The 16,872-nt window shown below is 44.3% G+C and overlaps 1 protein-coding gene and 2 long non-coding RNA genes across 6 annotated transcripts in view; 2 read left to right on the forward strand and 1 right to left on the reverse strand.

Moving 5' to 3' along the window:
- The window catches only part of dbn1 (drebrin 1), a 99,610-nt gene that overhangs the window by 42,937 nt on the left and 39,801 nt on the right, over positions 1-16,872 (reverse strand). The gene's annotated exons all lie outside the window — the stretch shown is intronic.
- On the forward strand, positions 7,646-8,465 carry LOC124854852. The gene is made up of 3 exons (XR_007034859.1): positions 7,646-7,778; positions 7,943-7,996; positions 8,134-8,465. It is a non-coding gene; the product is annotated as an uncharacterized LOC124854852 (long non-coding RNA).
- Positions 16,006-16,866, forward strand: LOC118122038. The gene is made up of 3 exons (XR_004698423.2): positions 16,006-16,140; positions 16,305-16,358; positions 16,496-16,866. It is a non-coding gene; the product is annotated as an uncharacterized LOC118122038 (long non-coding RNA).

The raw sequence follows: 16,872 nt of genomic DNA on the forward strand, positions 1-16,872 counted from the left end.
TTTCCTGATGGGAGATATATTTGTTCATGACGTGTTTTACATCACGTAGTTCCATTCCTGCACTTGTTGAGTTATTCAAATGGTATTTTCAGCAGCTGAACAAGTTTGAATTCAGGTTGATTTATTTACAAGTGACAATTGTCCATTAACCTAACATGCAAACACAACAGAGACAAGATTAGAAGAGAGACCATTTAAAGTCAGGAAGTAGTTTAAAACAAATTTCAAACAAAGTAAAGGATCAAAAAGAGAATGAAGGAAATAAAAAGGATAAATCTTCATGAAGATAAGTTGAAGGATGAAGTAAAATGAAATAATATGATAAAATTAGAATAGTATAAAACACAGTGATGTTGTAAAATAGTTTATTCAAAGGCACAAAGTACAAAGAATAAGTAGAAAATTAGAAAAATCAAATTTAAAAATACATCCTACTCAGTGCTGTAAAAGGTTGGCCTACTGTACAATGAACTTGGTATTATATGAACATGGCTTCAGTGTAACAAGGAATCAACATGCGAGTAATGACAAAGACGTTCAACAACAACACAAAGTCATGGGTTTACTTTTCTGGCAGATGAAATGTTCCCAGGCTGCATCCAGGGTCAGCTGAGCTCGGCTCGCCTGATCTTGTTTTTCAACTTCCTTCTTCCCTGTTATGGGCTAACTTTTTGCAAAAAAAAGTCATCCTTGTTCAAATTCCTGAAACAACTTCCCATGGAAGAGTTTCAGAAAGTTACCGGAAATGTTCAGCCCCTTTGCAACACTAATCAGGATCCTGATCTGGTTCTAAAACATCACACAACCTGATTTCTGCTTTGGTTTGAAAAACATGCAGCAACATGAGTTCTCAAGCATTAACTGTCAGTGTAATTATAGATTTCTGTCTTTACAAAGTACAGAACTGAATATGTGTGATAAGGAAGGTCAGTGTTTGATTGTGACTGATCTCTGTGCAGACAGAAACGTCCACCTGACAGACTTTGATCAACAAACATGGAGACAAAAGAAGTTCAAGATTTAAATACAGAATCTAAATCACTGCTTTTAATGACTCAGGTCTATTTGAGTTTGTGAGACCAACTGTGTCTCAGAATAATAGCCCAAGCTCCAGCATAGAGGCTGAGTAGATGTGGTCCTGGACTCTGTGGAGGAGAGTCATGGTGTCAGAGGCGTGTGAAGGACAGAACACCTGCACTGTGATCCAGGTACCTCCTGTCTGGAGGACAGAGGACCTGACACTGGAGTCTTGTGATATGACTGTAATAAAAGATATAACTGTTTACATTACAATGTAATAATGAATTGTATCATTGTTTCCAAATAAACATTCCAGTGAGCCTGCTCTGTAGATATTCTTGTATGTGACTGCTACATGAACTCCTCCTATCACCTCCCACCTCACACTCCTCCCAGTAACAGCGTCAAGTCAGTTCTCTCTACTCAGGACCTGATACAATCAGTGAATCTGTCTGAGTGTTTGAGATAAGACTGTCCTTTACTCATACATGTTGCTTTTCTGTTTCCTCAGATATGTGGCTGTTTTGTTGCTGTGTTTGGATCAGTGTGATTTCTGCCAGATATCTTAAGAAGTCAGCTCTGGTCTCTGGCTCTGGTTGTGGCAGTAAAACATCCATGAGACACAATCTGTAAAATCTGTCTCTACTCACTCAGAATGTCTGTATTCGACCTCTGACCTGAGACACAGCTGCTGTCCACGTCCTCAAAGTACCTCAGAGGACGGATCCTGATGCCTGGATAGGTGTGTAAATTCACTGAAGTGGTGACAGTGAGGGTAGTTGTGTAAACTTAGTTTAACGATCCTCTGTGTCTGAAGAGCTGCTTCAGTTCATGGTCTTTCCTCTTGGCTCAGTGATCTCCTGCTCCGTGATCTCTCCTCAAGCTCTCTTTCGACTCACTTCAGTTTCCTGCAAGGATCTGATCTGCTGCTTCACATCGACTTCTTTTCTCCTTGAGACGGATCAGCTCAGTGAAGATCTTCTCACTGTCCTCCTGCTTTATCAGCAGAGCCATTGGCCAGCCTCCTCCTCCTGTTGAAGCAACTTCACATCTTTCTCTGTGTCTGGACTCTCTTTGGATTGTTTGTCTCCTCAGCCCGAGCTCTCTCTGCCTCTCAGTCCTTTCATACCGCTGACACTGTGTCGTGGTCTTTATGTTCCTCACAAATAGAGATAACAGATACACTGCTGATCAGTCGTAGAACATCTCATCACCTCATCGCGTGTGAGCAGATGTTCTCCTGGAGCTTCTCCGAGGGCTCCACCAGCGTGCTTCTTCAATGGAACTGACTGAAGATGGCGCTGGTGTTTCACAATAAGGGCCAAACAATTCAAACGGGACTTGAGAGCTTTCAGTTTCCTCCCAGTGCAGACATGCAAATGCCACATCTTCAGGTCCAGCAGCAGTGATCAGCCAGGAGCAGCTTGGAGTCAGTCTTCTTGGCCTCCTCCACTAAAATCATGGCTAACATGGTGCTTTTCCCCAGGACAGGCCTCGGTGTGTGGTCTTGCTTTGTCTGCACTGAGGGCAGCTGTAGCTGCTCTCTCCTCCCTCTTTGTCCCAGTGGGTCATTAATACAGCTCATGCAAACTGGCTGCAATCACACAGACAGTAGTCACCGGATCCTTCAGTAGATCCAGACAGATCAGACAACGAAGTCTTTCTCTCTGTCCCGTTGATTTTCTTGCTGCGCCATTTCAGCTGGTGCCAGAGACTGTAGAACAGTTTCCTTCCTCTGAACAGATACAGATCCTCCTCTACCTCCTCATTCATCCCTGCAGTGACTCATCTCCCACAGGTCACAGCTTGTTGTTCACTGGTCATACACTTACACACCTGTGAGGAGAGACACAGACATGTCCTGACTGGGAGGGCTGGTTGTGTTTGAGGAAGGAAGTTGTTGTTTCAGGATTTACTGCATTCACAGGCGGCCTGTTCCCACCTGGTGTTAGAGGAGATTCAGTGAGAGAGGTAGAATGTGTTTTCTGAAGAATGAAAAACTAAAAGTAGAATAAAGGTTAAGTTAAGGTTAAGTGTCTTTACTGTCCCCGAGGGCCATTTGGTTTGTAAACAGTAGTCACACACAACAACCCATACACATCAGAACAATACATACATACACAAAAAGAGTCATTAGTCCTTTGTTAAAATAATAAAATATATTAAAATGTGTGTATTGCCAAGCTTTAGGGCTACAGCTGGTTTAAAGTCCGACCGCTGAGGAGACAACAGTCTGTCTGTCTGTCTGTCATCTGTGTCTCTCTCTCTCTCTCTCTCTCTCAGACTGCAGGCGGTGCCCAGAAGCTGCTATGCGGCTGTGGTCTCTGCTGGTTGGCTCTGTCGTCCTGCTGCTCAGGACAGCTGGCGGCTGGGGCTGGACAAACAGTTGTTTACAGTCTCATCAACTGAAGCGAACCTGACTGGACTGACACCGTTCTACAGCTCGGTGGTGAACGCCTGGCAGATGCTGGGGTCAGCGGACTCTGACCCCAGACCCAGGATATGGCTGTTTGAGGAGCGCTGTTTTACAATGATTTCCTGAGAACTGACACCTTTTCCCCTCTACAACGCTAAGGAATAGGTTTATTGAGAGCTGGCATCATCAAACTGGGCCACCTCACAAAGAGAACATCCTAAGGAAACACTCTGTGGCGTCACCAACATCAGGTCCTCCAGAGCTCTGAAGAGGATTGTGGAGGAAATGTTGCAGTCCCTGTCTGTGCCACTGAGGCGTTTGCTGAAAATCGTACTCTGTGACCAATGGGATGATGACTGTAGTACCTGTTTCCTCTCTGATCGTCAGCCTGCTGCTGTGGAGTGGCGAAGAGAGTGGTTCTTCTTTCCTTCAAAACACCGGTGCTGGGTAGTTTCAGCTCTTGTGGGAAGAAGCAGCTTATGTCAGCTGTGTGAAGGTGCTGAACCTTGGCGCTCTCTGGCTGGAGTCAAGGAGGCGAGGTGGACTGAGCATTTGCTGCAGGCTGCACCCCCGAAGGCAGGTGGAGGGTCCTGTATAGAACCTCCTGTTGAGAAAGCTTGGGTGGGTGACCTCAGTGGAGGGATTATACATGAACTTTAGCTACAAACAGACACAGAGCTCACCTGGACCCGAGCACTGGGGAGGGATGTGGTTTCTAACAGTGATAGGGAAGACAGTAGAGCACCTGGTGAGTAACCTGTCCTGGAACAGAGGTTTTATTTAGACAGCTGCAACCTAGTGGGTGCCCAGGCTCTCCAGGAGGGCTGCTCTCCGTTGTTTGTTTTGGGCCTAAATACCTAGGAAACAGAGCAACACTCGTCCTGGTTAACTTCCTGTTTGGCTAAACTGGCCACCTGGAAGAGCAGGAAGAACCAGTGTTGGGTGAAGGCTGGACAGATGTGGAGGGTGCTTGGAAGGTTTGGTGGTAGCAACTCGCCTGAGAGTAGAACACGCCTTCTACAGCCTGACCAGTAACCTGGAAGCTTTCACGTGTCAGTGGGGATCAGACAGGTTCTATGTTCAGTAGAGGAGGACGGTTCACTGGTGCTTCATTTTAAAGGGGACATAGCATGCAAATTCCACTTTGTTAGTGCTTCTACAGGTTAATGTGGGTATCTGGCATGTCTACCAACCCAAAAACTCTGGGGAAAAACACTCGCGTTTTGTTATAGTTCCTCTAAGTCAGAAACGTCATGCTTGAGCGACTGATTGAGCTTCCTGGGTTTTGTGTCGTAAAACAAGGTACTGGAAGTCTCCCATGGTCTTGGCCCACCCTCCACCTCACCCCGTCCCCCGTCCCCCACACTCGTCACGCCGGTTTACACCGGAGGCAGCGAGGCTGCGAGGCAGCGCAGCGCTGCTTCAAGCGCGCAGCCGCCGGGCTGTTCACACGGGACGAGCATTTCTCGCGCTGGTCAGCCCCATAGACTGTATATATAAGGTCAGCACGCGATTCTGCTTTCTCCGCTTGTTGTTGTACCCGTTGAATGTCGGGGTTCGGGGTAAATGATGGTCTTCATAGCCCCCTCTCTTTCTCTCTCTGTCTGTCTGCTTGTGTGCTTGTAGTGGGGGGCAGAGGGGACATTTAATTATGTGATTGGGAAAATTAAAACTCCAGGACAACAAGGGAATACAAAGTATGGGATGCATATTTGATAATTTATATCATATAAAATATGTAATTTATATCGTTTAAAATCATGGGGGTTAGGGGAGGGGAGCTGGCTCATTAGCATTTAAAGGAACAGGCACTCAAAACAGGTCGCTCTGTGGAGGGCTGTTTTATACAGGGTAAAAAGGCTGTTTTATATGATCCTTGTGGTATTTTGACCAAAGTATGTTACAGACATTTCATTAAGACCCCAAGGAACCATATCAACTTGTGGTAAAATGGGCATGCTATGTCCCCTTTAAAATCCATGTGTGTGTGTGTGTGTGTGACATATAGTTTTTCTTTTGTAGAATATGATCTGATTTTTAGTGTTATTTATAATTTTTTTTTGCTGATGCATGAAATGATCTAAATAAAAGTTATCTTAAAAGTCAAAGTCTCTCTCTCTCTCTCTCTCTCTCTCTCTCTCTCTCTCTCTCTCTCTCTCTCTCTCTCTCTCTCTCTCTCTCTCTCTCTCTCTCTCTCTCTGTCTCTCTCTGTCTCTCTCTCTCTCTCTCTGTCTCTCTCTCTCTCTGTCTCCCTCTCTCTCTCTCTCTCTCTCTCTCTCTCTCTGTCTCTCTCTCTCTCTCTCTCTCTCTGTCTCTCTCTCTCTCTCTCTCTCTCTCTCTCTCTCTCTGTCTCTCTCTCTCTCTCTCCCTCTCTCTCTCTCTCTCTCTCTCTCTCTCTCTCTCTCTCTCCCTCTCTCTCTCTCTCTCTCTCTCTCTCTCTCTCTCTCTCTCTCTCTCTCTCTCTCCACAAACTAACACGACAACGGCATCAAACTGTGTCCGGCTGTGGACTGCTCGGTCGAAGAGGTCAGTCTGGCTGTAGGTGAGGTTGTTGGATATGATAGTGTGAAGTCTGCCTCACGAATGAACAGCACTGTGGTGGTTTTTCTAGACAGTACAGACAAAGCTAACCAGCTCCTGGAGAGTGGAGTTGTGATTCAGGGCTCCTTCACACCTGTGTGGTCCCTGGCTAATCCTGATAAAAAGGTCCTTATCTCTAATGTGCCCCCGTTCCTACAAAACGAGCTCTTAGAGAAAGAGCTGGCGAGACATGGACAGTTAATGTCCCCGATAAAAATGATCCCCATCTACTGTAAATCTCCACATCTCAAACATGTCGTGTCTTTCAGGAGACACGTGTTCATGGTTCTGAAAAAGAATGAGGAAGAATTCAATTTGGTCTTCAGGTTTAAAATTGAGGAATTTATTTTTCACTTGATTTTCACCAGAGGGGGACTTTAAGATCCTTTCTTGCTTACTTAAAGCTGCATTATTTGATTATTACAAGAAATCTCGACAGCAGTAACAGAACCAAATCAACAAACTAAATCTATCTGAAACCTGCACAGAGCTGCAGAGTTGGGTGATAGTAATCAAATTGTAATCAATCGCAAAAGAAAATCAAAAATGTGCTCTGATGCAGGTTTCAGCTTCCGTTTGCAAACGAACTGTGTCGTATAAAGAGCAAAAATGAAAATCAAGAAACTTCAGACACTTACATCGATCATCAGTCTTGGATCTCCGGCCGCTGTGTTGACTGTAAGCTTTGCATAGCCATTGGCTGCGGTTAAGCCCTGCACCTCACCTGGATCCACCACCACTGCAACACCTTGTGCCGGAGTTTCATCTGGATTTGTGACGTCAATCTGCCATCAAGGAAACAAACAGCCAAACAATGAGAAATATTCACCTGTAACATCAAAGCATACAGTTAATCACATCTTATTAAGGGCAAACAAACTCATTACATCATTTTGTATGCAGTGTATGTACTGTGCAATAACAGACAGAACAGAACAATGGTGAATATTGCACAAATAGCACAAAACTAATTAGGGCCACTCAGATCTGGCAAACAGGAGCGGACTGCTCAAGTGCCATCATTCCACACAGGATGTGGGCTGGATGACAGTGGGACAGTGTCGGCCAAAACTATTTTGCTATGTGGGATTGGAATAGTTTACCTGTTGAATTGAGTAGTAATGATCTAATTTTTAAAATACAAACTCAAGACAACAACAGAAATAATAATAATAATTAAAAAGCCTTCTATCTAAAACACAACCCCCACCAACCCCACAATACATCCCAACTACCGATTATGCAACTAAATATGCAAATAACCATAAAATCTCACCAATTGACCTTTAATTTGAAGGAGACATCTTTGAGATCTGCTCTGCATCTGCCAATCGGCTTGTTGCTCCCTCGCTGCGAGCTAACCACTCAACAGGATCACGACTGTTTGCTGTCCTGGCTCCTAAATGGTGGAACGAGTTAATAATAATAATCATAATAATAATCATAATAATAATCCTTACAATTTCAATAGGGCCTCCCACTCTGTTTGGTGCTCGGGCCCTAATTAGTAAAACAACACAATATATATTTGTAGAATTATTAAATTTAAAAAAAACAAAAATTCCAGGCATAATTAAAGGCATATTTCACGTCGCTACTCATCCACGACTGTAGGTGGAGTAGAGCGCGTTTTCCGTCCAATCGTGCGACCGCCACTAGACACAAAGAAGAAGCGGGAGCACACGGAGAAAGACGAAGAAGAAGACGGCGGCGGTTAGCAGTTAGCATTTAGCTCCGCGGGTTACGTCGAGGACAGTCTCTGGTAAACTGGTGTTTTCATACTTTGATATTCTCCACCGTTAAACTCCGGAGTCTTTACTTGAACCACAGAATGTTCACAGAGAAGAATGTTGATTTTAATACAGTTAAAATAAGTTTTCGCACATTGTTGTTGTTGTGATTTGATCCAAACTCTGTGTTCCACAGTCCAATGAGAAGAGAGACGTCCTCAACCCGCTGATAACAGGCGTCTTCTTAGAGGTTTGTGTCGTGTTACCATAGCAACAACATCTTGCAGAGACATATCTGTGTTTATGTTGAAGATGTTCAGATTCCCCGGTTGGATTAATATCTGCGTGATGCTTCACGTTGACATGTGTTGTTCATTTTCCTCGCAGGCGTCCAACAGCGCCTCCTACATCCAGGATGCGTTCCAGCTCCTCATGCCCATCCTGGAGATTTCTCACATCCAGAGGACGGCTGACTCCGCGGAGCAGTGACCTCACGATGTCTCCTCCGCCCTCCAACGCCGCCCCGGCTCCAGGACTCTGTCACAGCCGATAACTGACACATCTGGAAAACTTTTAAAAAGTCGCCGTGTCAGTGTTTACTCTGTTTTCCAGCTCAGGACAAAATCAATTTCACGCCTGGGAGGAAAAAGTGTGTTCTTGTCAAACAGTGTTATAGTTTTTGTGCTTTGCAGGTTTATTTGTGAAGAACGTTACAAGGACTCGTTGCAACACTCGTTGTTGTGGAAGGAAACAAAATGTGTTTTGATAAGCAAGTTCCCAACTTTATAGTTCTTTTATTCCAAGTACTTTCAAACCAGAACCACAATAGGTCTGGATTCTGCACTCAAAAACAATCGACAGCAAAATGTCTTCCATAACATGATGAAATTTTTCCACTGAATTTTATTAAAAACAAACAAAGTGTGTCTGAACTAAATGAAATATTAACAGATATATTTGGTTTTCTATGCCAAATGTTTCTTAAATCATGTGTCCACCCATTTGCTACCATGTCACTGGGCTGAGGTTATTTTCTTTGAGGACACGAAGGACCGAAAGTTTAGTTTTAACATGTGTTAGTCGACCTCTGAGAAAGACACTAGTGACAACTTCGTGTGTTCAAACCAACCAAACCGTTCCTTTCAGACTTGTTCTGTTTAAAAGCAGCTTGAGAAATGTTCACAGTTAATCTGAACATCACTAAAAAGACTTTCAAAGAGAGCTCAGATCTTTCTTTGCTAGAAAAGTAGTATATAGATTCATTTTCTTTTTTTTTAAAGAATTGTCACCAACACTTTATTCTGCTAAAAACCACAAATTCCCCTCCCCATCTTCTCCTCTGATTAAATAACCCTCGAGAGCCTGGGACCTTGAGCTTTCCATTTTCCAATCTTCGTTAGCAACATTGTGATTGATGCAATATCTGTAGGTATGTCACCAGGAGTCCTGCTTCTTCTTTGTGATAAACCTCTTGTAATGTCCAATGTCACGGAGGAATATCCTGTCTCTTCATTTAATCTTATATTCAGAACTTCAGTGTTTCACATTATCCAAGGCAAGAAGCTGCTATCCGCTTTATGAAGATTATTATTGAATCTCTTTTGTAAGTTGCCTTCAGGTGGATCGTTGGTTTATATTCTTCCATCTGGCCGTGCTGCCCAGGCGTGGACATGATAGTGATCGTCTTTCAGCATCATGCTATGCCCCAGGTGTTGAGAGACTTTCAAATAAATGTCTTTCCATGAGGCCCACATCTGTCATTGTGTGTTGTGGTGTGTAAATTACAAGTTTAGTCATTCAAAGGGTTTTTGTCAGTTTTCCTGATGGGAGATATATTTGTTCAGAAACTGTGTGTTTTTTACATCCGCGTGGTTCCATTCCTCTTTGCACTTATTTGAGTTGTTTCAATGTTACTAACGCTGAACAAGTTTTTGATTCAGGTTGATTTATTTAGTAAATAATTCTCACATTCAACTAACATGCAAAACACAGCAGAAGTTAAGGTGAAAGAAGACAATTTAAAGTCAGAAGCAGTTTTAAAACAAATTTCAAACAAAGTAAAGATCAAAAGAATAAAAATACAAGGGTAAATCTTCATGAAATAAGTTGGAAGGATGAAGTAAAACAAATAATGAAAATGATAAAGTAGAATAGTATAAACAGTGATGTTTGGCAAAATGGTTTATTCAAAGAAGCTGCACAAAGTGCAAAAAATAAGTAAGTGAAAAATCACAATTAAAAAAACTACATCTCTACTCTCCAGTGCTAAAGGGTTATTTCTGTATACAGTGAACTTGGTGTGCTGTGACATGACTTCCCAGTGTAACGATAATCAATGTCTTGAAGACCAAACCAGCAAAGGCGTTCTACGCTTAGCAACCTGGTCTCTTGTGGTTTCTTTTCTGGCAGACAATGTTCCCAACGAGCCATCCCAGGGTCCAGCCCCAGGCTGTTTGCATAGTCTTGTTTGCTTTTCACTTGCTCCCTGTTGCCGTTCTTTTTGCAAAAAAGATGTCAACATTTCTAAAATTCTAGCTTAACTTCACATGGAAAGTTTCCAGAAAGTTGCAGGAAATGTTCATCCCACTTTGCCGGCACCACTAATGCAGGATACGATACACTGGTTTCTAAGCAATCACACAACCTGATTTCTGCTTTGTTTGAAAACACTTTGCTTAACGTAGTTCTTTCAAACACATTCATGTCAGTACTTTAGTATAATTTTCTGTCTTTAAGTGAGAACTTTGAATATGTGTGATAAAAGGAAAGGTCAGTGTTGATTGACAGCTGATCTCTCATGGAACTTAGCGTCTGCAAGCAGACTTTGATCTAACAAACATGGAGACAGAAAGTTTAAGATTTAAACACAGAATCTAAATGCTGCTTTCATGACTACGAGTCTATGTTGAGTTTAAGAACTCAGCTGTGTCTCAGAATAAGCCCCAAACTCCGGCATGAGAGGCTGGTGGTGGCATGGTCATGGACTCTGTGGAGGAAGTCATGGTGTCAGAGACGCTGTAGAAAGGACTTAAGAACACACACACACTGTAGTCAGTACCTCCTGCTCTGGAGGACACAAGGACCCGACACTGGAGTCTTGATGCTGTTGTAATGGTATATCTGTTTCCCTGCTGAATAATGGCCCAAGATTTATCATTGAATCCAAATAAGCAGCATTCAGTGAAGAAGTTTCATATCTTGATATTAACATGTGACCTTCCACTCAACACCTCACCTCCTCTCACCCCACCTCCCCACCTGTCTACAATAACAGCGTCCAGTCAGACTCTCAGGACACAGAGCCTAACTGATGAATCTATATGAGTAGTTAAGATATTATTCTTCTATCTTGTGTTACTTTTCTGTTTCCATCAGATAACTGCCAGATGTCTTGTTTGCTGTGTTTGGATCCAGTGTGATTTCCTGTGAATATCCCAGAAGTCAGCTCAGTCCTCTCCAGCTCTGGTTGTGGCAGTAAAACATCCACTTGGTTTAATCTGGCAAAAAAATCTCTGTCTCTGCTGTCTCACTCAAGATGTCCTGTAGTGAGCCTCTGAGCCTGGACACCTGCTTTATATCACGTCCTCAAAAAGGTCCTCAGGGACGAGATCCTGTTCTTGGATGAGTGTGTGAATTCACTGAGTAGTGACAGTAGAAGAGGCGTTGTGTGGTTTGTGATCACTCTGTATTCAAAGAGCTTTCCACTTCAGTTCTTAAGTCTCTCTCTCAGCTCCCAGTCTCCTGCTCCAGTCTCCTTACCTTGACTCTCCTAGGCTCGTTTCCCACTTCAGTTTCCTACTGGGATCTGATCTGCTGTACATCAAGGCTTCTTTTCTCCAAGCGACGGATCAGCTCAATGAACATCTTCTCACTGTCCTCCCTGCTTTATCAGCAGAACTGCATTGGCTGACCTCCTCCTCCTGTTGAAACAGCTTCACGTCTTCTCTGTGTGTCCTGGGCTCCTGCTGGATTGTTTTGTCTCCTCAGCCCCGAGCTCTCTCTCTGCCTCTCTCAGTCCTTTCTGCTGCCTTTGACACTTGTGTCGTGGCCTTTATGTTCATCACAGAGCAAGTAGATACACTGCTGATCCGGTAAGCGAACATCTTCATCACCTCTCGTGGCTGAGCAGATGTTCATAATTTCGAGGCTCACCAGCTGTCTTCTTCAATGCGGAGCTGATTGAAGATGACGCTGGAGATGTTTTTCACAATAAAGGCCAAACAATTCAAGCAGGACTTGAAGAACTTTCAGTTTCCTCCCAGTGCCGGAACATCACGAGGCCACATCTTCGGGTCCAGCATGTGATGATCATGAGGCAGCTTGTAGGTCCCAGTCTTCTTTAAACTCCTCACTAAATCAGCCCTAACATGGTGTTTCCCAGGACTTAGACTTACTCGTGTGAAGGTCTGCAGCCACACTGGCAACTGCCCGCTTCCCTCTCTCTCCTCTTTGTCCCATGATAGGTGTTAATACAGCTCATACATTACGCTTTGTGTGTCCTGCTCAGTAGTCACCCGAGATCCCTTCAGTAAGGTCAGACAGATCGAACAGCAGATGTTTCTCCCATCTAGATTAGTTACTTTACTGTCTGTAATTTCAGCTGGTGCCAGAGACCAGAAGAACAGAGTTCACTTCCTCTGAACAAAAACTAGTCTCTGCTCCTCCCCCTCTAGTTCCTCCCACTGCAGTGACTCATCTCCCAGTCACAACTCCCAAATGTTCCTGGTTCTTGCACTTACACACCTGTGAGAAGGGAGGAACACAGACATGTCCCCAGCTGGGAAGGAGCTGGATTGTGTTTGAGAGATTGTTGGTGTTTCAAGTTTACTGCATTCTTTGTGACCTGTTCCCTGGTGTTAAGGAGATTAGTGAAGGCAGGGGTGTTCAGGTAAGCAAAAGTAGAATAAAAGTTAAAGTTAACGTTAAAGACATCTTTTACTACAATACGAGGAGCCATTCAGTTTCGTAACAGTAGTCACACACAACCCATACACATCATAACAATACATACATACACAAAAAAGTCATTAGTCCTTTGTTAAAATAATAAAATATATTAAAATGTGTGTGCCAAGCATAGAACTGGCTAGTTTGAAGATCCGACCGCTGAGAACAACGGTCTGTCTTTCTATCTGTCTGTCTGTCTGTCTGTCTGTCTATTTCTGTCTGTCACCGTCTGTCTGTCTGTCTGTCTGTGTCTCTCTCTCTCTCTCTCTCTCTCTCTCTCCTCTCAGACTGCAGACGGTGCAGAGAGTTGCTGTGCGGCTGTGAGGTGCTCTGCTGGTGGCTCCTGTGATGCAGCAGCCAGACAAGCTGGCCCACAGAGGCTGGGGGCTGGACAAACAGTTATTTCTGATCTCCACCATCCTTGGAAGCTGACCGGCTGGACCTGACACCGTTCTGCAGCTCGGTGGTGAACGCCCTGGCCGGGCGCTGGAGTCAAGCGGACTCTGACCCCAGACGGGGATATGGCTGTTTGAGGGCCGCTGTTTTACGAATGATTTCCTGAGAACCCCAGCACCTTTTTCCTCTACAACGCTAAGGGAATAGGTTTCCCATTGATGTCATCAGGCAGACCACACCTGCAAAGAAGACATCCTGGGAAACACTCTGTGACATTAACTGTAACAAGGTCCTCAGAGTTCTGAAAGAGGATGGAAAGAAGTGATACAGTCCATATGTGCCACTGAGCGTTTGCTGAAATGGTACTCTCTAACTGACCAATGGGATGATGACTGTGATTACCTGTTTCCCTCTCTCTGATCGTCAGCCCACTGCTGCTGATGGGTGGCGAGAGGAGGTGGACTGCTTCTTTCCTTAAAACCCACCCACGGAGTGCTCAGAGTAGTTTTCCAAAGCTCTTGTGGGAAGAAGCAGCTTTATGTCCCAGCTTTATGTGAAGGTGCTGAACTTAGCCCGGCTCTCTGGCTGGAGTCAGGGCCGAGGTGGACTGAGGTTTTTGCTGCAGGCTGCACCCCGAATGCAGGTGGAGGGTCTCTGTATAAACCTCCTGTTGAGAAGCGTTGAGGTGACACTCCAGTGGAGGATTATACATGGGCTTCCCAGCCACAAACAGACACAGAGAGCTCACTGGACCAGTACTGAGGAGGATGGTTTCTATGGTGATGAGGAGGGCAGTGACACCCTGGTGGTGACTTGTCCTCGACCTAGAGGAGTTTGTTTGAACAACCTGCGGCAGTGGTGTAAGGCTCTAGGGAGAACTTCTCTCTCCCGTTGTTTGTTTTTGGGCCTAAAATACCCGAGGAAGCAGAGCAACATCGTCTGGTTAGCTTCTGTTTGGCCAGCTGGCCACTGGGGAAGAGGCAGAAAGACTGGAGTGTTTGGGAAGGCTGGACAGATGTGGTAAGTGCTTGAAGAGAGTTTGGTAACCTTTCAAAGTCTCTCTGTCTCTCTCTCTGTCTCTCCCTCTCTCTCTCTCTCTCTCTCTGTCTCTCTCCCTCTCTCTCTCTCTCTCTCTCTCTCTCTCTCTCTCTCCCTCTCTCTCTCCCTCTCTCTCTCTCTCTCTCTCTCTCTCTCTCTCTCTCTCTCTCTCTCCCTCTCTCTCTCTCTCTCTCTCTCTCTCTCCCTCTCTCTCTCTCTCTCCCTCTCTCTCTCTCTCTCTCTCTCTCTCTCTCTCTCTCTCTCTCTCTCTCCCTCTCTCTCTCTCCCTCTCTCTCTCTCTCTCTCTCTCTCTCTCCCTCCCTCTCTCTCTCTCTCTCTCTCTCTCTCTCTCTCTCTCTCTCTCTCTCCCGGTGTGTCTGTGCAGCATGGTCCTAATCTCTAATGTGTCCCCGTTCCTACAAAACGAGCTCTTAGAGAAAGAGCTGGCGAGACATGGACAGTTAATGTCCCCGATAAAAATGATCCCCATCTACTGTAAATCTCCACATCTCAAACATGTCGTGTCTTTCAGGAGACACGTGTTCATGGTTCTGAAAAAGAATGAGGAAGAATTCAATTTGGTCTTCAGGTTTAAAATTGAGGAATCTATTTTTCACTTGATTTTCACCAGAGGGGGACTTTAAGATCCTTTCTTGCTTACTTAAAGCTGCATTATTTGATTATTACAAGAAATCTCGACAGCAGTAACAGAACCAAATCAACAAACTAAATCTATCTGAAACCTGCACAGAGCTGCAGAGTTGGGTGATAGTAATCAAATTGTAATCAATCGCAAAAGAAAATCAAAAATGTGCTCTGATGCAGGTTTCAGCTTCCGTTTGCAAACGAACTGTGTCGTATAAAGAGCAAGAATGAAAATCAAGAAACTTCAGACACTTACATCGATCATCAGTCTTGGATCTCCGGCCGCTGTGTTGACTGTAAGCTTTGCATAGCCATTGGCTGCGGTTAAGCCCTGCACCTCACCTGGATTCACCACCACTGCAACACCTTGTGCCGGAGTTTCATCTGGATTTGTGACGTCAATCTGCCATCAAGGAAACAAACAGCCAAACAATGAGAAATATTCACCTGTAACATCAAAGCATACAGTTAATCACATCTTATTAAGGGCAAACAAACTCATTACATCATTTTGTATGCAGTGTATGTACTGTGCAATAACAGACAGAACAGAACAATGGTGAATATTGCACAAATAGCACAAAACTAATTAGGGCCACTCAGATCTGGCAAACAGGAGCGGACTGCTCAAGTGCCATCATTCCACACAGGATGTGGGCTGGATGACAGTGGGACAGTGTCGGCCAAAACTATTTTGCTATGTGGGATTGGAATAGTTTACCTGTTGAATTGAGTAGTAATGATCTAATTTTTAAAATACAAACTCAAGACAACAACAGAAATAATAATAATAATTAAAAAGCCTTCTATCTAAAACACAACCCCCACCAACCCCACAATACATCCCAACTACCGATTATGCAACTAAATATGCAAATAACCATAAAATCTCACCAATTGACCTTTAATTTGAAGGAGACATCTTTGAGATCTGCTCTGCATCTGCCAATCGGCTTGTTGCTCCCTCGCTGCGAGCTAACCACTCAACAGGATCACGACTGTTTGCTGTCCTGGCTCCTAAATGGTGGAACGAGTTAATAATAATAATCATAATAATCATAATAATAATCATAATAATAATCCTTACAATTTCAATAGGGCCTCCCACTCTGTTTGGTGCTCGGGCCCTAATTAGTAAAACAACACGATATATATTTTTAGAATTATTCAATTTTTAAAAAACTAAAATATTTCACGTCGCTACTCATCCACGACTGTAGGTGGAGTAGAGCGCGTTTTCCGTCCAATCGTGCGACCGCCACTAGACACAAAGAAGAAGCGGGAGCACACGGAGAAAGACGAAGAAGAAGACGGCGGCGGTTAGCAGTTAGCATTTAGCTCCGCGGGTTACGTCGAGGACAGTCTCTGGTAAACTGGTGTTTTCATACTTTGATATTCTCCACCGTTAAACTCCGGAGTCTTTACTTGAACCACAGAATGTTCACAGAGAAGAATGTTGATTTTAATACAGTTAAAATAAGTTTTCGCACATTGTTGTTGTTGTGATTTGATCCAAACTCTGTGTTCCACAGTCCAATGAGAAGAGAGACGTCCTCAACCCGCTGATAACAGGCGTCTTCTTAGAGGTTTGTGTCGTGTTACCATAGCAACAACATCTTGCAGAGACATATCTGTGTTTATGTTGAAGATGTTCAGATTCCCCGGTTGGATTAATATCTGCGTGATGCTTCACGTTGACATGTGTTGTTCATTTTCCTCGCAGGCGTCCCACAGCGCCTCCTACATCCAGGATGCGTTCCAGCTCCTCATGCCCATCCTGGAGATTTCTCACATCCAGAGGACGGCTGACTCCGCGGAGCAGTGACCTCACGATGTCTCCTCCGCCCTCCAACGCCGCCCCGGCTCCAGGACTCTGTCACAGCCGATAACTGACACATCTGGAAAACTTTTAAAAAGTCGCCGTGTCAGTGTTTACTCTGTTTTCCAGCTCAGGACAAAATCAATTTCACGCCTGGGAGGAAAAAGTGTGTTCTTGTCAAACAGTGTTATAGTTTTTGTGCTTTGCAGGTTTATTTGTGAAGCACGTTACAAGGACTCGTTGCAACACTCGTTGTTGTGGAAGGGAAACAAAATGTGTTT

Source organism: Hippoglossus stenolepis, chromosome 15, assembly GCF_022539355.2.
Source record: "Hippoglossus stenolepis isolate QCI-W04-F060 chromosome 15, HSTE1.2, whole genome shotgun sequence".
NCBI lineage: Eukaryota > Metazoa > Chordata > Actinopteri > Pleuronectiformes > Pleuronectidae > Hippoglossus > Hippoglossus stenolepis.